The sequence below is a fragment of the Rhinolophus ferrumequinum genome, chromosome 10 (genome assembly GCF_004115265.2).
Source record: "Rhinolophus ferrumequinum isolate MPI-CBG mRhiFer1 chromosome 10, mRhiFer1_v1.p, whole genome shotgun sequence".
In the NCBI taxonomy this organism is placed as follows: Eukaryota; Metazoa; Chordata; class Mammalia; order Chiroptera; family Rhinolophidae; genus Rhinolophus; species Rhinolophus ferrumequinum.
This window is the reverse complement of record NC_046293.1, coordinates 44,143,213-44,161,188: the sequence shown is the minus strand read 5'-3', so window position 1 is coordinate 44,161,188 and position 17,976 is coordinate 44,143,213. Positions and strand designations below refer to the sequence as shown.

The following is a 17,976-nucleotide window of genomic DNA, read 5'->3' as shown; positions in this document are numbered from 1 at the left end:
ATAAATAAAGGAGCAAAAATATAGTTTTGTTCTTCTTAAGAAGTTCACAGATCAGTAGGAACACAAGTAAACACAAGTTAGTTCAATGAGATAGCTGTTTGGATTTACATACTATTAAATTTGAAAATGTGTTAATCATTTTCATTAAAAACATTGTGAAATACACCATGATGAGAACGGATCTGACTATGGTAGGCAGGGAATTATGGTGGAGGTATTGCACTCCTAGACTTAAGTCATTTGTGGCTTCAGAACCCAACTTCTGCTTCCTAGAACTCATTGAGAGAAACATGGGCCTTAGAAAGAGACTTCGTCAATTAAGACATAATGGGGCGTCAATTTGAACACACATTAATTCATGTTTTCAAAAAATATATAATAGGAAAATCTCATAACAGAGTTGGATATAAGATAAAAATTAAGATAGAGCCTGAAAGCAATTTGAAAGGAAAATACCTAATGCTATAATGTTCAATATATATTTAAACAGTATGTATAATGCAAAAATAAAATGTTACTGATTGCTGGTACTGTAATGACATGTTAAAGAAAAATATGGGATCCTACTTATTTAATTGTGATGGATTTTAAGACCATATTTACCCCCACACTTCACTCCTCATCCCAATTTGCCAGACTCCTAGCATTTGCAGAGACTGGTAAATATATTTAGTGGTACATGGGCCAGGATAAACATATTTTTCCCTTTTAGTGTATAGAGCATCTGGCAGTGAACAATCGTTTATTTTGGGGGAAAGTTGAGTTGGATTCTTAGAGAAAATGGAGTGGAAATGGGTCAAATTAGCAACAGTATATATTTAAAATATCTTTGCAAGAGGAAAAATATCCAACAGATAATTTTTAAATGCCAGGATTAATTTATGACCAACTTCTTTCTCTTGGTCCTTGTGAGAAGGTGAGTACTATACATCTATAAATTGCATTAAGTCTGGACTTTTAAATTTTAATTTAATTTATTTTATTAAATGGGACTTATCAGAGATAAACAGGTAAATAAAAGTGAAGAATTTAAAAAAATTCAGGAGGCAAGGAAATCAATTAAATGATATATGGAAGGATTTTAGCTTTTTATTTTGATGATGTAGTTTCATTAGTATCTAAACATAGACCTAAATGGAAATTATTGAAACATGTACACTTCGCTTATATATTCTAAAGTTTCTCTCAAAAATGTATATTTGAGCATTTTTGTGAACTGTTAGTTCCTAATTCCTCTCATTGAGTTATGCACATAAATTAGAATGTGTTCCTTTAATGAGGAAGAAGGTAGGAAAAAAAATACACAAACTATTCCAAAACTGTTGTGTTAAAAAAAATATTTTTGTAAACATTAACTGAGATAATATATTTGCAAACATTTTGCAGATTATAAAGCATGTGAAATTTAAAGTGGCAGTAATTATTAGATTTTAAATAGCTCTAATTTACCAATTAATAAACTGTTATACTTTGAGAACTCTAAATAATTTTAAATAATAAATATATTCAACTTTACAAGCAAGGGATGCCGCTATAGCTTTGGTATTGAGTATAGAGGAAGCATCACTGACCAGAGACAAAAAGAATCAGGTAAAAATAAAGAATAATTACTGTAAGAGTATCCTTCAGATTTTTAATTTTGATGAGTTATATGAGTGAGCTTTTGGCTTTTTTATCACATTAACTTCACAGGCTGTCTGGGAAAGAAGGAGGGCAGGTCTAAAGGAAGATTAGCTGCGTCCACAAAGAGCAAGTGATTTCAGGAAATTAAAAATAAAATACAGAAGAATTTCGTAGGTCAAGGATGGTCTTTATGATTTCCTTTTCAAATAACAGTATATGGAAATGAGTGTCAAGGCATAGTCAAAAGAGATCATCCATAAGTAAAGGTGAAATACTGCTATTTGTGACATCGTGGATGGATCTTGAGATTATCATGCTATGTGAAATAAATCATACAGAAAAGTCAAGACCATGAGTTCACTCATACGTGGGATATAAAATTGAAAGCAACAAACAAACAAGACAAAAAATGAACCAAAAACTCACAGACACAGACAACAGTTTAGTAGTTACCAGAAGGTAAGGGGGAAGACAAGAAGGTACAATAGGTTAAAGGAAGCCAATTGTATGGTGATGGAAGGAGATTTGACTTTGGGTGGTGAACATACAATGAAATATATAGATGATGTTTTATAGAATTGTATGCTTAAAACCTACATAATTTTATTAACCAATGTCTCCCAATAAATTAAAAATAAATAAATAAATAAGAGATCAGGGGGAATCATTCAGATCTTGTCCGAACTTTGGCTCAACTATTCTTTAGCTTGCAACTTTGGGCAAGTTACTCAACCACTGACTCTAATTTTCCTCATGTACAAAATAGGGAAAGAATGCCTATTTCATAAGACTATTGTCAGAGTTGCATAATTGTACAAGTGAAATGTTTACTATTCAATAAATATTAACTTATTATTCTACTAGGCCATAGGCCCATCAGACCAGGGCCATATCTCTTATTCATCGTTGTGTCTAAACTTGGCACATAGAAATCACTGGATGTATATTTATTAAATAAATGAAGGAATGAAGGACCATTCCAAAACTGTATTAGTGAAGGACCATTGCATAACTGTATTCCCAATCACTTGCCATACACAAATTGAAATTTAACCCTAATTCCTTAAAATAAGCATAGGATGGTGACAATAAGTAATAAGAAATGCCTCTTGGATTTTGGTCTTTGTTAGAGATTATTGCTCTTTATAAACATATTCTAGAAGAGGCTATTCTAAGGAGCAATATTTTAAAACATTTTTAATATGCACTTGGTTGAGTGTTGTTTGCAGCCCCTGTATTTCAATGTGAATATGCACACTCTAGTAAGAAGAAAATGTTTTTCTTTATTTTGAGCCTGTCTGTTTCATATCACACAACCTTTCATTCACTCCAAAATATTGCCCATTTCATTAGGACAGTGAGTCATCACCCTGGCAACATGTAATCAATTCATTTAATGGGTTTCTTGCTGTTCGAGTATAAAAGCATCTTTCATATCTTGTACACATTTGTTTTCTGCTAGTGATTTGTTCTATTGTGTCACTAGTGATCCCATCACTTGCGACTCCCAGATTGCATCCCCTCAGCAGTGTAGTACAGAAGAGAGGCAGCAAGGCTGAGATCATTCCTGCTAATGCAGAAGAAACTGCTCTTCCCATTTCTTCCTTGAGAACATACCATTCAGTAATTCACAGCTAGCTCCCTAGCTCCCGTGGGCCTGAAAGTGCTGGACCAAATGAAGTGGCAGAGGAAGAAAACAAACAATGTCGATAATAGGAACGGACATTTTTCTTCTCAAAAACCAAAATAACAGAATGAACAGACACAGGACCCTGGGATACATTCCCGTTCCCGACACTGCTGTGCTGCCAGCTCCCTGAACTCACTAGACTTCAGAGACCTGTCTGTGGCTTCTCACTCTCTCAGCCTCGGACTTACACCAGGAACCGCAGACACTGCATCCCCAACTCACCACAGCTCTCTAGGTGTCTAGTGACTGGTGTGTCCCTAGTGTGCAATGGCACTACATTTATTTCCAAGAGAATTCAACTGTGTTTTCTTCACTATCCTTTATTGAATCTCATACTCGTGCATTAAAATAACAAGAACAACAAAAATATAAGACAACATGGTGTGATGCAACCTCTTCCTTCGTTCTCCTTTTTTCCATGCTTTTTTTCGTGCCTCTCTCTTTATTGTGGACAATACTAGGGTTCTCCTTTGAGAAATTAGATCCATATCTATCTTTGCTTTGTTTTTTTGCTGGAAAGACATTATCTAGCTGTTCCTTTCTGTTCTGTCACAGAACAGTCCAGATAAATTATTCAAAATAACTTCAAGAATATATTAGCAAGCATTTAGCCATTAACAATTGTTCATAAAGTATTTTGTACTGCTATAGAATGACAGGGTGTTCCATCAAGACTAACAAAACTAATATTTCATTATTTCATTGAACTGAAGGTTATACAATCATTTACATTGATAAAGAATAAGATCCTAGAAATATTGATTATACATGATACACATATGTAATATATACTAGTAGTATATGAATATATATGTATATACACACACACACAAAGAGGGTGTAAAAAATGTATACACATTTTAAAAAAGGAAAAAACTGTATTAAAATTAAGCTGACGGTAACCACTTTGAGCACCTCTTGTAAGTGCAGAAGTCAAACATGACTTGTATTCATCTTTTGTTATAGGTATATATTGAGTATTACAATTATAATACAGTTTTTCTTCCTTTCTGAAAATGTGTACACATTTTTTGGCTCTCTCTCTCTCTCTCGTGTGTGTGCATATATATTTATACTTATATTTATATATTAGCCAATGGCCACATTTCTATTTTAGAAGGAAAAAATGATTTTGGGGCACATCAGGAATCTATCCTGATCTAGTCTCAACGTAGCTCACGAAAAGGCCAGTTAAAATGAAAATTTAACCTAAAATGTACTTATGGTGCTCATCACTCTGCTCTGGTTCTGAAGGACATTTGCTATATAGCTCTATTTCTAGGAAATAGAGGAAGCTTGTTGGAGTTGAGCACAGATTAGTCTAGGTGAAAAGACACCAATGTCTCCTACTCTGCATTATAAAGCCAGGGGACATTTTATCCTCAGACTCACTCTGAAATCTGCCTCTGCTGAACAAGTCACTTAATTTTCCTGAGGTGTCAGTCATCCAGTCTGTACATGGAAATCCAAGTTCTTTCTTCAGACAATTACTGTGAAGCCTGCATCATGCATATGTATGGGTACATGCATCTGTATGTGTGTAAGTAAAAGTCCTTTGATACTTGTACATAAATAGATGTCACAACATTAAGGTGGAATAAATAAAATTTTCCAGAAATAAAATTGGTTTGAATTAAAAAAAAACACTAACCCTTTAGAAAGGGTGTACAATATGTACTATGCATTAAATACTTCCATGACAATAATTATCTTTGCAGTTAATTTTCTGATTAAACATAATTTAAATATAGGTGAAGCAACTCCTTCTAGGTTAATAAATGGATACTCTAGATGGTCTTATTCCCTAGCTTCATACTGATTTATTTAATCTCTATAATCAAATTATTATTGTCTCAGTTTAACAGTTTTTCTGTAGTCATTAACTACAGATAGCTGACTGCTATAATCAAATATATTCAGTAAAAATTTCTGAAGAATGTGCTGTTCTAAGCCAAAGAATAATTAATAGTACACACCCAAGGAAAATATCTCTTTTCTATGATTATAAGCAGTGTCTTTCTTTTCCAGAATAGTCATACACTGCCCAACTAGCAAGTAGAGCATAATGGTCTTCAGATGCAACTACCTTTGCTCCCGAAAGAGACTGCCACTTGACTGTGTGTCAAGTATACATAAAAAGAGCTTCAAAACATTTCAGTAAATGTAACATCACCAGAATGTGAAATATGACGTGGAGGCTGCTCTGGGGGAAAAAAAATCTGCAGGCTTTTGAAGATGTGGATATTAATTGAGAGCTGAGAGCACAGCCTGCATTTTACAGAACTGACTGCTCACAGTTTTAGATAATTGGATTTATGATTAAATTACTCATTTATTTTTAAAATGTGTAACGCATACAGAGGAACTTAAAAATAATGGAACCCTATTAATAATAGAACCCTATTTGTGATATTTATAGCACATATTTTTCACAGGCTAATTTAAACACATGATGTCACACAAGACTATAATTGATGTGGTCATGTTTATTCGTTGAGATAGTTTCAGGAAACCATCACTTTTAGATCATAGAAGAAATAGAAAGTCCTACATATATTTTGTCTCATAATTTAGGAATGTGCATGTATAAATACCTCTTGTAATTTAAGAAAATGCAGAAAAACCCTCCTGATTGCAAACTACTTCCCCCCTGGAACTGACAGGATGCCACTCCTACACAACTATTTTGCTTGAAATTACAAACTAAGATGTTAATGGAAAATGGAGATAGCTATAATTAGCAAATCAGGCAATATAATTTCTCGATTATTTGCAATTCCAAAGATTACTGATCTACTCATTGAACAAGGGAGGGGCTGTTTTATCATATAATATTTAAAAGCAAACATCTATTAGAAGGATTCTACTCAACTTCTTTCACATCAGAATATTAATAAGAACAAGTTTATTATCCAAGGGTAAAGTCATATTTTAAACTACATGACCAGAATCTACTGTTAGATTTGGCAAAGAATTTCTGCTTAAAATACTAGAGGACTATTCAATGAAAAGTAAAACATTGCAGGCGAGTTGTAGTAGGAGTTGGGGAAGGTTAATGGGGAGTATAACTGATAATACCTCTGATATCAATGATTTACACGGAGGATAAGGATGAAAGAAAAAGAATGGAACCAGGCGATGAATGGAAGGACTGAGGGTAACCAGGTAACTTCAGATACATGGGAATAATAAAGAGGCAATAACATGCAAATGTGCTGTTTTTTATTACTAATCTATATATTATATCATCTGATCTTGCCAAATCTCTCTGAGACTTTTATAAACAGGTAAACTAAGTGCTAAGGTTCATATGGATTGCCCAAAGACACACAGCTACTAACAGAGCCAGGATTTGAATCCTTCTATTCCAGACAGAATAAATATTATAGTTTTGTTTAATTAAAAAAAAAGTGATACGTAGTACTTACAATCTGATCTTGCTCTAGATCGTAAGAAAATATATTTTGTGTATTCAAATATTAACATACTTTTCAAAATGTTAAATCAATTCCCAACATACAGTCTAGGGGCCACCTACATTAAAAGTTTTTGGTTGTGCTTGTTAAGAGATTTCCAAGCATCTCGCAAGAATAATTAGAGTCTCTGGCAGATTAACACAAGTGTCTACATTTTAATCAAGCTTTCCAGGTAATTTGTAGAAATACTAAAGTTCAAGAAACGTTGTGGTAAGTGTGTTAAGTAAAGGTTGGGAAATTTCCACCACTCACAGAAAACATGCAAAAATGTGTTCTGAATTAAAGAGGCCACATCTTCAGCCACTGCACTCAAAAAATCAGAAGACATGTAACATTTAATAACCTACCTCTTAAAATTATGTCTGCACTGTACTTTGTTGTGGCATTTGGTCGACATGAGAATCAAATATAATCTATGTCTACATCTGATTTACTTTACCAAATCATAATGAACAAGGCATTTTGATATATTGCTTTAAATAATATCTGGAAAGTTTCCTACTTTTCAATGAGACGCTCTTGTTGGACTATAATGACATGACTGAATGGGCTTTTAACTTCTCTTGTTGCCCAACTGCAGTTCAAGATGATCTGAGATAGCTGGACTACTACAAAGAAATGTGCTCTGTGATACCTTCCCTGTGAATCATACCTAAAAATCCAAAGCAGGATAATAAGTCTTTGACAACAGAAAAAAATTTCCATGCCAGCAAGACAGAACTTTCAAACTTCTTCCCCCTACCCCTTTTATTTCCCTCCCCACCACACACAAAAGGGCAAGACCTGGGAAGAAACAGTACCACACTGAAACTCTCAACAATTTACACTGGGAGTTTTAAAGGCTTCCTGGGCCATAATCTCCCCTTGGTGTGACTTTATTCCTCTCTGGAGGTGGCCGTGTCTAATAAAAAGGCATCACTGCTACTGCCAATTTGCTTTCTGAGGCTCTATCTAAGCCATTCTCCCTAATGGCCCAGGATGTTAGCAGCTGCTCCTCCCTGCACAGTATCTCTATGTCCTACATGTAAAAGAGCAGGTATTTATTCTACCTTGCCAATCTAAAATCTAAAGGTACATAGAATTTCTTACTGTCTCCTGACAGAAGACCCACCTAGGAGGGTAGAAGGAGTCTGATGATCTTGTAACTTCTATTAGCTGCAGTTCAGTTTAAAAGAGACATCATACAAAAGGCACATTGCTCCTGATAGAGCATGATGTAACCCCTGACATTCTATTTTCTAAACAGCAGGGAAGACTGAATCATTGTACTGCTACAATGACCTATAATATCAATACAATGACGATAAGCCATTGTATCAGTATTTAAACTAATGAGTGATTTCTATTCAAATAATTTAGGCCCTTGTTGCTGGAAACAGCAAAAAAAAAATACAAATTTTAGATTCACTTCAATAAAATTCAATTAAAAGAATCCAAGTTATTTATTTTTGAAACACATATAACAGGATATCACCGAATGTTTGTTCAATTTAACCTGACATAGGGTTTTATTGCATGCTGTTCAAAGACGAAAAAATGTTTCCTTTTCTTTGAAAAGTATCAAATAAAATAATCATATAAAGACGGATGGTAATTTTTAATTATTTATTCATTATGCCATACATATTTATGAAGTATGTACCAAGTCAAGACATTTTGTAGCAGCAGCCATCGTTATCGGTAAATCAAAAATATACATTCAGTGAGGGACTTTCTAGATTATAAGCTCCTTAACAGCAGATTGTCTCATTCCTTTTTCTATACCCCATATTGCCTAACATCATGCCTTACATAGTAAAGATACTCAATTAACATTTGTTAAATAAATTTATTGAGCAATTGCTAAAAGCAAATCACTAGTCCACATTGTATAAGCAGATCCACGTGCGCGAGAAGAAATGGTAAGAGGGAAATCATAAAGTAGGAGAGTAAAAGTCAACGCAGAGAACCCTAAGAGTTTAATACGGCCTGGGTATACACTCATGGCAGCACTTGAGAAAGGTAATGGAGAGAAACGTGTAGTCAAGTTATGGGACATTAATTGCCATGCATTGTACTTTTGGTGTCTTCCACAGGCAGTGAGTGAGTTTCCATTGCTGAATTGTTCTGTAAGAAAATATCATCATATTTAATCCTAAGTGCTTTGGTTGATGAACACTGTTCTTCAGGCTCCTTTTCAGTGCTTCATTTCCAGAATAGATCATAGTATCTATTAGGTATACTGTGCTACGTACTAGAGATTCAAGAGACCCAAGATATATGGTCCTCAGCTTCAAGGTACGGAGATATGCACCTGTGAGAAATAAACACTGATTGGAAATACCGTGTTTCCCCAAAAATAAGACCTAGCCGAACAATCAGCTCTAATGCGTCTTTTGGAGCAAAAATTAATATAAGACCCAGTCTTATTTTAGTATAAGACCGGGTATGATATGATATGATATATGATATAATAAAATATAATATACCAGGTCTTATTCTACTATAATATAATACTGGGTGTTATATAAGACCTAGTCTTATATTAATTTTTCTGCAAAAGATGCACTAAAGCTGATTGTCCGGCTAGCAGGGTAGGAGATGAAGGAAAGGAAGGAGTTCAGTGATGTGCTCTTATCTCTTGGTTTGCAAACTGTAATGGAAGATGCTGCCATTTGGCAAAGGGGAGGTAGGGTTTTGGTAAGAAAGTGAGTTGACCAAGAACTTAATTTTGAATGTGTTAGATTTTAGTTTCCCGTTAGACATCCAAGAGGAGATACCAAGTAGACATTTGAATAAATGAGAGCAATATTTGGAGGCAAGATAGGAGTTGGGAAGAGGTGTTTGAAAGCAATCTACGTAGAGGTAGTATTTGGAGCCCAGTAACAGGCAGGACCTCTTAGTCAATTTGCTTTATGCAATAGATAAATGAAAGGAAGACAAAAGAAAGAGCAGAATATAAACCTGAAATATTTCTTCCCTCATTATGGCCCTCGCAATAACTGAACAGTACAATAAGGGGAGAAAGCAGTAACAGCTGAATCTACTGGCAGGAGCTCTGACTCTTTGCTCTCTTGCCAGAATTATTTACATTCTTTATGAGTTTAGAAGAAATACTTTTGGCTTTTGTTCAAAAGTTCTTACTGACGTGAAACAGTTTTTTTTTTTTAATTGCTTCTTGGTGTTTTAAAGATTTTAGAAATATCACTATTGCAATTTCAGTTTCTTAGAATAAAGATCTTAGAAACTCACATGCTTTAGAATGTAAACATTTGTACTCTCTTAACGTTTATTCTCTCCTAAGGTTTATTACAGCTATTAAAGAACTTTTAGTCTTATTCAATATGTCTATATTTCTGCCCCCAAGGCTTAAATTATTATTGACATTTTAAGTAATTTTTATTTAGCTTGAAAATTAAACTCCTTACATGACTATGCAGAATAATATAATTATCTCCTTACTGAAGTTAAGAAGGTTTTGCAATTAACCAGAAAATTTTAGGCAAAAAGCAGTATTTTACTTGATTATCTAAATGACCATTCATTATTTATATTTGAATTGTACCTGAAATATTGAATAATAATAACCAGAATATTTCTGCTTAATATTTTTAGTATCTCAATAACTAATTTTTTCTATCAATACATATATATTGCTTTCAACTCCATTGTGTTGTTGTTTATTCAACCTTCTTTTCATTTTTGAGTTCCATTTGCGTTGATTAATGGGTCTTGAATTTCTGGGAAGAAAAATTTGTAGTTATTTATATTTATCCAAATCCATAGAATACACAACACCAAGAGTAAACCAAAGGTAAACTACGGATTTTGGGGAATTATGATGTGTCAATGTAGGTCATCCTTCGTTTAAAAAAAAAAATGTACCATTCTAATGAGTGACATTTATAATGAAGGAGGCTATTCATGTGTGGAGGCAGGCCTTACATGGGGAATCTTTCTACTTCCCTCTCAATTTTGTTGTAAACTTAATACTGTTCTAAAAACAATGAAGCAGTAAAAAACAAAAGATGAGGAGAAAACTTAAATGTGTATTACTAGATGAAAGAAGCCAATCTAAAAGGCTATAGACTGTATGTTTCCAACTATATTACATCCTGGAAAAAGCAAAACTGTGGAGATGCTACAAATATCAGTGGTTTCCAAGGGTTGAGGGTGGAGGGATGAATAGACAGAGCACAGAGAATTTTTAGGAAAGTAAAACTATTCTGTACGATACTGTAATAGCCAATGCATGTCATTGCCCAAACCCACAGAATGCACAACACCAAGAGGAAACCTAATGTAAATTAGGGACTGTAGGTGATAATGATGTGTCACTGTATGTTCATTTATTGTAACAAATGTACCATTCTGATGGGGGGTGTTATTTTGGGGAGAGGCCATAAATGTATTAAGGCAGGGAATGCTCTGTACTTGCTGCTCAGTTTTGCTGTAAACCTAAACCTGTTCTAAACAACAAAGTATATTAAAAAATAATAATGATAAAGAGCTAGGGAGAAATAAAGTGAAATAGGGGGATGCAGGAGAAGCTAATATTCATACTCAGCTCATATATAACCTTAAAAGTAGTCCAGTATCTTTTTTATTATCAAAATCTACCGCTAATATATTTATATTTAATAATTTATGTGTAGTTTTAGTAATTAATATTCCATGGGTAACAGTCCAGTAGAAGAAATTACTAATTTGCTGAACACCTACTAAGTTTCAGATAATGGGCAGGTGTTTTACATGTATCTTTCATTTTCACAATAACCTTTAAGTAACTGGTACTAACCCAATTAACAAATTAAGAAAATGAGGTTGAGAGCCGTGAAACAATTTGCCGGTGATAATAAATGACAGTACCTGGCTCCTAACATCTTCATCCGCAGCATAGGGCTCATTTTCTTTCTTTCCTTCTTTTTTTTTGTTCAACTCTGCCAGGGTCAAAACTTTTATGTGAATTACCTCTGCTAATACTGTGACACACTGAGATAGATAATATGATTATCCCCATTTTCCACGTGAGGAAATACATTCAGAAGTTTGATTGTTTTTTTTTGTGGTAAAACATACACAACATAATATTTACCATCTTAACCATTTTTAAGTGTACAGTTAGGTGGCATTAACTACATTAACACTGTTGTGTAAACCTTATCACTATCCATCTTCAGAACATGTTTTTATTCCCAAACTGAAACTAGAGTGTTTTTAATATTGGAAATATGACATGGTCCTCCTCTTTTGGTTACAGCCCACTAAATTAAAAAAAATAACAATAATAACAATAAATTCATCAACATGGGCCAGAGGGTTCTGCGTAACTAGTTCCTGCTTGCCTAGCACATACAGTTCATCTGTCTAGCGTACCCATTACTCAAGTTACAACCTAAATATACTTTCTATAGACAGGCTTTGTATGTGCCCCGACTGAAATGAGGTTTGCCTGTTGCATTTTCGTCGTGCCCTTTCCTCCATGACAAGTATTGTACTTTATGATTATAAATTATCGATGCCTAACGTCTCCATTGGTCCATATGCTTCAAAAGAGAAAGCCCCAGAAGCTACTATAATGCCTATTATACAGGAAATTCTTAATCAACCTTTTTAAAAATCCTTGAATGTATAAATTAACAAAATGCCTTGAGAGTTAAAATTATTTCATTGACCTAAAAAAGAAAAAAAAGAAAACATAATTACCTAATATTTGCACAACACCTGAAGGGATAAACTGAAGAGACTGAAAAGACAAGTAATGACATACAAATTGCCTTTTTCCTTTTCTTCAGTGACATTCTAACTGTACCGTATGTTTAACTGTCCTAGTAATTTCGTTTTGTCTTAAACCATTCATAACATGCACTATCTTTGTCTTTTCCTCTTCACATCATGGTCTAAAATCCAGTTAATGAGAGGCAGTGATTTCTAATTACAGGCCTAGCTACTTCTCACCAACCATTTAAAGAATCTTCCTCCTACTATAAATACACTAAGTGGACAGATAGGAGTGAATTTCCCAAGATAACAGGTTGAATCCTTACAGATAATAAGTGGAGAAGGAATTTGTCAATGCTTTAAGTTTTTACAGCTCCAATCAAAATAGTGTCAAGGGAATGACTGGCCCCATGATATCATGACTGGCATGATGTTGTGGTGAGAACTAAGGCAGTTGAGGAAGAGAGGTTGGTTCTTTGTCCACCCGAGTGCCCCTCCTGTGAATCCCTGGATGCTACATCAAGGAATGTGGTGATCTCTTCCCTTGGATGCGTCTCTCACATTGCTGAATCATGTTTTGTATTTGGAGAAGCAACCCTAGTTGTTAGATTACTCTCTTAACCGAACTGATAAAGTTCCCCTGTTGTTTCTCTCCCAAACTCAGAGAAAGTCCTGCTGTCTTCCCTGCCCATCAGCCAATTTTTGTTTGAGGAAATACTTTCTCTCTTTTCCTCATTTCAACAACAGAAACCGGAACAGAATAATTGCTGGCAAAAAGAAAACATACACTAGTCTATTTGCGTGCTTTTCATTTGTTAATGGCATTATTTTAAATTCTAATTTAGAGTCTACAACCACAAATTACAATTGCACATTTGACATATCCCAATTATATCCCAATTTATTCCTATGTTTCTTAGGAAACTTAGGGGACAAATCCATGATTACACACTTGAATTATGTCTTCAATATTGTCTTTTAACACTCAAAAGTATATATTTTGTTAATTTAAATGAATGTATGTGTAAAGAGTCTTTTTTAAATGTGTAGGTTACTTTACCATATTACTATGTCAAATTAGTAACTGATATTTAAAAATGTGGATAATTTTTTAAGTATATACATATAAGGAAAATTACCATTATCACAGTTGCTTTAACATTTAATACGCTTATAATAGAAAACAAGAATATTTAAATTATCACAAAGTAAAATTAATCAGGATATAAATAAAGCTACAATTTATTGCTATGGATTAGGATTAATGGTTCTTAGTTTTTTATGGTCATACACTCTTTTGATTATCTAGGATATAACATCTTCCCTAAATAATGTAAACCCACACACAGCATTTGACAGACTGATAGCATGTTAAGATTATGGGATTAGATTTAAAATTCTGTTAAGACAGGGCCCATGGCTGTGCTGTTTGCTGGTTTATGCCAGGTGCTTTCCACAATATTTGAAATGTGGAAAATATCCACTGAATATTTGTTCAATGAATTTAGCTCTACTCTGAAAGTTTAAGCAAATATAGTTCAATGTGAAGTAAAAATCAGATTTCTATTAGGAAAAAGGAAGCAAAACTATTATTTTCATAGTGTGATCATACACCAGAATAGCAAAGAAAATAAATTTAAATGAAATACTAGAATTAAGAGAATTCAAGAAAGTGGTTAAGCAGAAGGTAAATGTAAAACAAACAGTGGTTTTCTTGTGTACTAATAACTTAGAAATAAGAAAAATAACCCCCAATTTATAATATTAATAAACACTACCAACTAATACTCTTAAAAGTGTAAAAAATAAAAAAACAAACTATAAATATTAATTAATATATCTAAAAAAGCATTAAAATTTGAGGAAATATAGTATTTCCCCTGATAAGAAGACTCCATTATTAATATTTTCCAAAATAATGTACTTTCAATCAAAAACAAAGGGGATCTCTTTGAACTTGACAGACTAAGTCTCAATTTTAGAGACTAAAAGAGGACGAAAGGACATTAAGAACATTTTGAAACAAATAGCTAACACTACCATCATACCACTAACCACTTTAAACATATTTAATTCTCATTTAATTGTCACAGTAAATCTCTGAGGTAAATGCTATAAATATCTGAATTTTACAGATAGATAAATTAAAACACAAAGATGTAAAGTAATTTACCTAAGGTCACACAGTTAATTAATTTGGATGTTGGGATTCAAACACAGGCAGTCCAGCTCTAGAGTCCATGTGTTTAAATATTGTGCCAAATTGTTACCCAAGGCTAATAAAGAAAAAAATGCCAGCAGATAGAAAATCATAATATAAAACTCCATGAATACAGTGTGATGCTCTTCTAAGAACAAACAAATTCATTAATAGGTAACATTTCCTGAACACCTTTGATTATATTATGTCACTTACCTCTCACAATAACCCTGTGATTTAGGTTCTTCTTTTGCGTTCATTTTAGAGATGACAAAACTGAGACACTTAGATTAAGCAATTTGCCCAAGATGGTGGTGCTAGTAAGTAGTGGGACTGAGATTCGAATCCTAGCTTACATTTATACTGCTGACACTCTCGAGTTGTGAAAGTGACAATAGATAAATAAAAACATGAAATATGATTGAATAAATTACACTCAGACAACTAGATAGCTAGTTGGAACAGTCAGTAAGTATTCTAATTTCACTTCATACTTCAACATTAACGCAGATGAATTAAAGGTTGAAATATAAAAATCAAACCCACTTAAGGAACAAAAACTTATAGAAAAAGAAAATATACCAATCTCTGAATAGAAGAAAACATAAAAATAATTTTTGAATTGCATATACTAAAGTTTATGAACATTAAAAATTTATGAATACAAAAAGTTTATGAAATTAAAAGCCAAAAAGATGACAGACACAGCTATAGGGGCACAGCAATAGATGTAAAAAAATATTGGGATCACAGTAGATAAATTGATGAAGGACATGATTAGATACTTACCTAAAAAAACAATATTAATGACTAACAAATGAATTAAAAATGCCAAATTTTAAAAATGGTCTGTTTCATTTGACCAAATTTGCACAGTGTTAAAATTAATAATACTCAATGTTGGTATGGATACAATGATTGGATTTTCCTATATTGCTACAAGAAATAGTAACTAGGACAATCTTTTGAAAAAAAATAATTGAGTAATATGTACTAAGGGTTTTAAAAGAGTTCAGATATTTTGATACAATGATTCCCCATAGAGAAATCTAGTCTAATAAAATAATTTGAGTTACTTCAATTTCTATTATGAGAGCAATGATGAAATATTAGGGAGATTTTAAAATTTTGTGTCCAAATGCTTCATATGGATCAGAATAAGAATCAGAGTCAGGGAAAGCTTATAGTATAATATTATGTGAAAAAACAGGACTAAATATTGTAGGGTAAGAGCTCAAAAATACAAGGCATAAAAAAAGACTCAGTCAAATAGAAGACAATAAAGGAGAAAAAAGAGAAAGTATAGGCAGTAAAAAAAAAGATTTTAGAAATACATCAAGTTACATAAGAAATTACAACACTATAAAGGAATTAAACTAATCATATGCTAAAAGGCAGGGAACTACGGGGAGGAAAAAACAAAACAAAAGCCTTCAAAAACCCCTAGCTGCTAAAATGGACTAAGTATTTCAAAGAAATACAATATGAAGGACTAACACCAAAATATGGTTATTTTAGTGTGGTGGCATTGTGAATGATCTCTATCTTCTTTATATTTTCTGTATATCCAAATTTTTCTTTGATGAAGGAGGTATTACTTTAACAGTCAGAAAATTATTACTAAAGCAAAAATTAAGATGGCTTTATTTTTGTGTTTATGTATATTTCTATTTAAAAGTGATTATTTTGACAAAAAATCATTATATGCTTACAATTTTATCCTTACACAAATAAAAAATAAACTAAATAAAATAAATAAACATGATTCCTGGAAATTCTGGAGCAACATAAATAAATCAAAATTATTTTCAAAATGAAGCTATTTAAGTGAACCTATAACAAATTCCCCCTGGATACAGCTTTAACAGATTATTTTTCTATTTTTTGAATCAGAACATGCTACCACTATAATTTTTTATTTTATTTTATGGGATGGAAGACAGCTCTGTAGGGGATTTCATCTTCAAACTATGTTTCTTAACAACACCCTTAAAGCCAGAGTGTCTGTTTTATATCAATCACTTGCATCTGTGGTGAATGCTTCAAAACATCTTATTCGTCTTGTGAATAAACAATGTGAATCAGGCTAAAAGACAGCTACAAAGGGAGAAAAGGAATATCTATTCTATAATCACTAGAATTATCTCGATCAATTTGGAGTACAATGACGCCTATGCTTTTTTTTCTTTTTTATCATATGTCCTTTTATTTTTATTTATTAATGTATGTTTGTTTGTTTGTTTCAGGTGTACAAAACAATATAATACAGATTTACACCCCTCAAAAAGTAATAACCCTTCTCCCAATCTACTACCCCTCTGACATCACATATAGCTGTTATAATTCTATTGACTCTATTCCCTATGCTGTACTCCACATCCAATGACCATATATATATATATCAAATTATAGTTGATGTTTGGAAGAACATATATGCATTTTTTTCAGTCACAGTTATAAGATTTCAGGAACACTTTTATTTGTCAAGAATTTAAAGTGATAAAGAACAAACACTACAACTATATCATTGTTATTTTTTCAAGACAGGAATAGCAACTCATTCTAAAAATATGTTTAACTTAAAAAAAATTGTCCTCATTAGATCAGTCATTCTCTGGAATGAATGGAAAGATAATCCTCAGGCATATCTTAAATATGTGAATTTATACATTGATTTACTATAATGAGTTAAAGGTAAAGTACAAATAATACAACCATAAAGCACCTAAATTGAAAAATCAATGCTTCATATGTTAAAAACAAGTAAGAAATGAAGAAATAGTTTTTAAATGTGTTTATTTTACTGTAAACTATTTTACTTATACTAAACATGGAATATGTTAAATTCAAAGCATTTCAAAAGGAGATTATGTGTACATGTATGTTGATATTTATATTACCTTTAGAAGGCTGTCTATACCACAAGGGCTTATTGAAGATGAATACTATTTTGAGCTATAACATACAATTAAAGGTGACACAGATCGTAAGGTGTGAGCATTAGGAGAAAGAGATCCAGACAAGATTGCTTCCTTTAAGGAGACTAGTTCCCACCGTTTCCTTTGAAAGGACTAGTTTCTACAGAAACAACTAGTTCCTACAGAGAGGAGAAGAAGATCTATAAGAATGTTTATATCACTCAGTTTTCTGTGTTGCACATTACAGACAGTCTGTAGAGAACTCTCTGGGAGAGTGAATCAGAAACCAAAAATCAGCTGGATATTGTACCATTTATTTTCACTCTTTACAGCTTAAGAACTGTCTACTATTATTGTTGTTAATGACAT

The 17,976-nt window shown here is 32.9% G+C and overlaps 1 protein-coding gene across 8 annotated transcripts in view; it reads right to left on the bottom strand.

Moving 5' to 3' along the window:
- CNTN1 (contactin 1) overlaps nucleotides 1–17,976 on the bottom strand; it is a 287,480-nt gene that overhangs the window by 134,805 nt on the left and 134,699 nt on the right. The gene's annotated exons all lie outside the window — the stretch shown is intronic.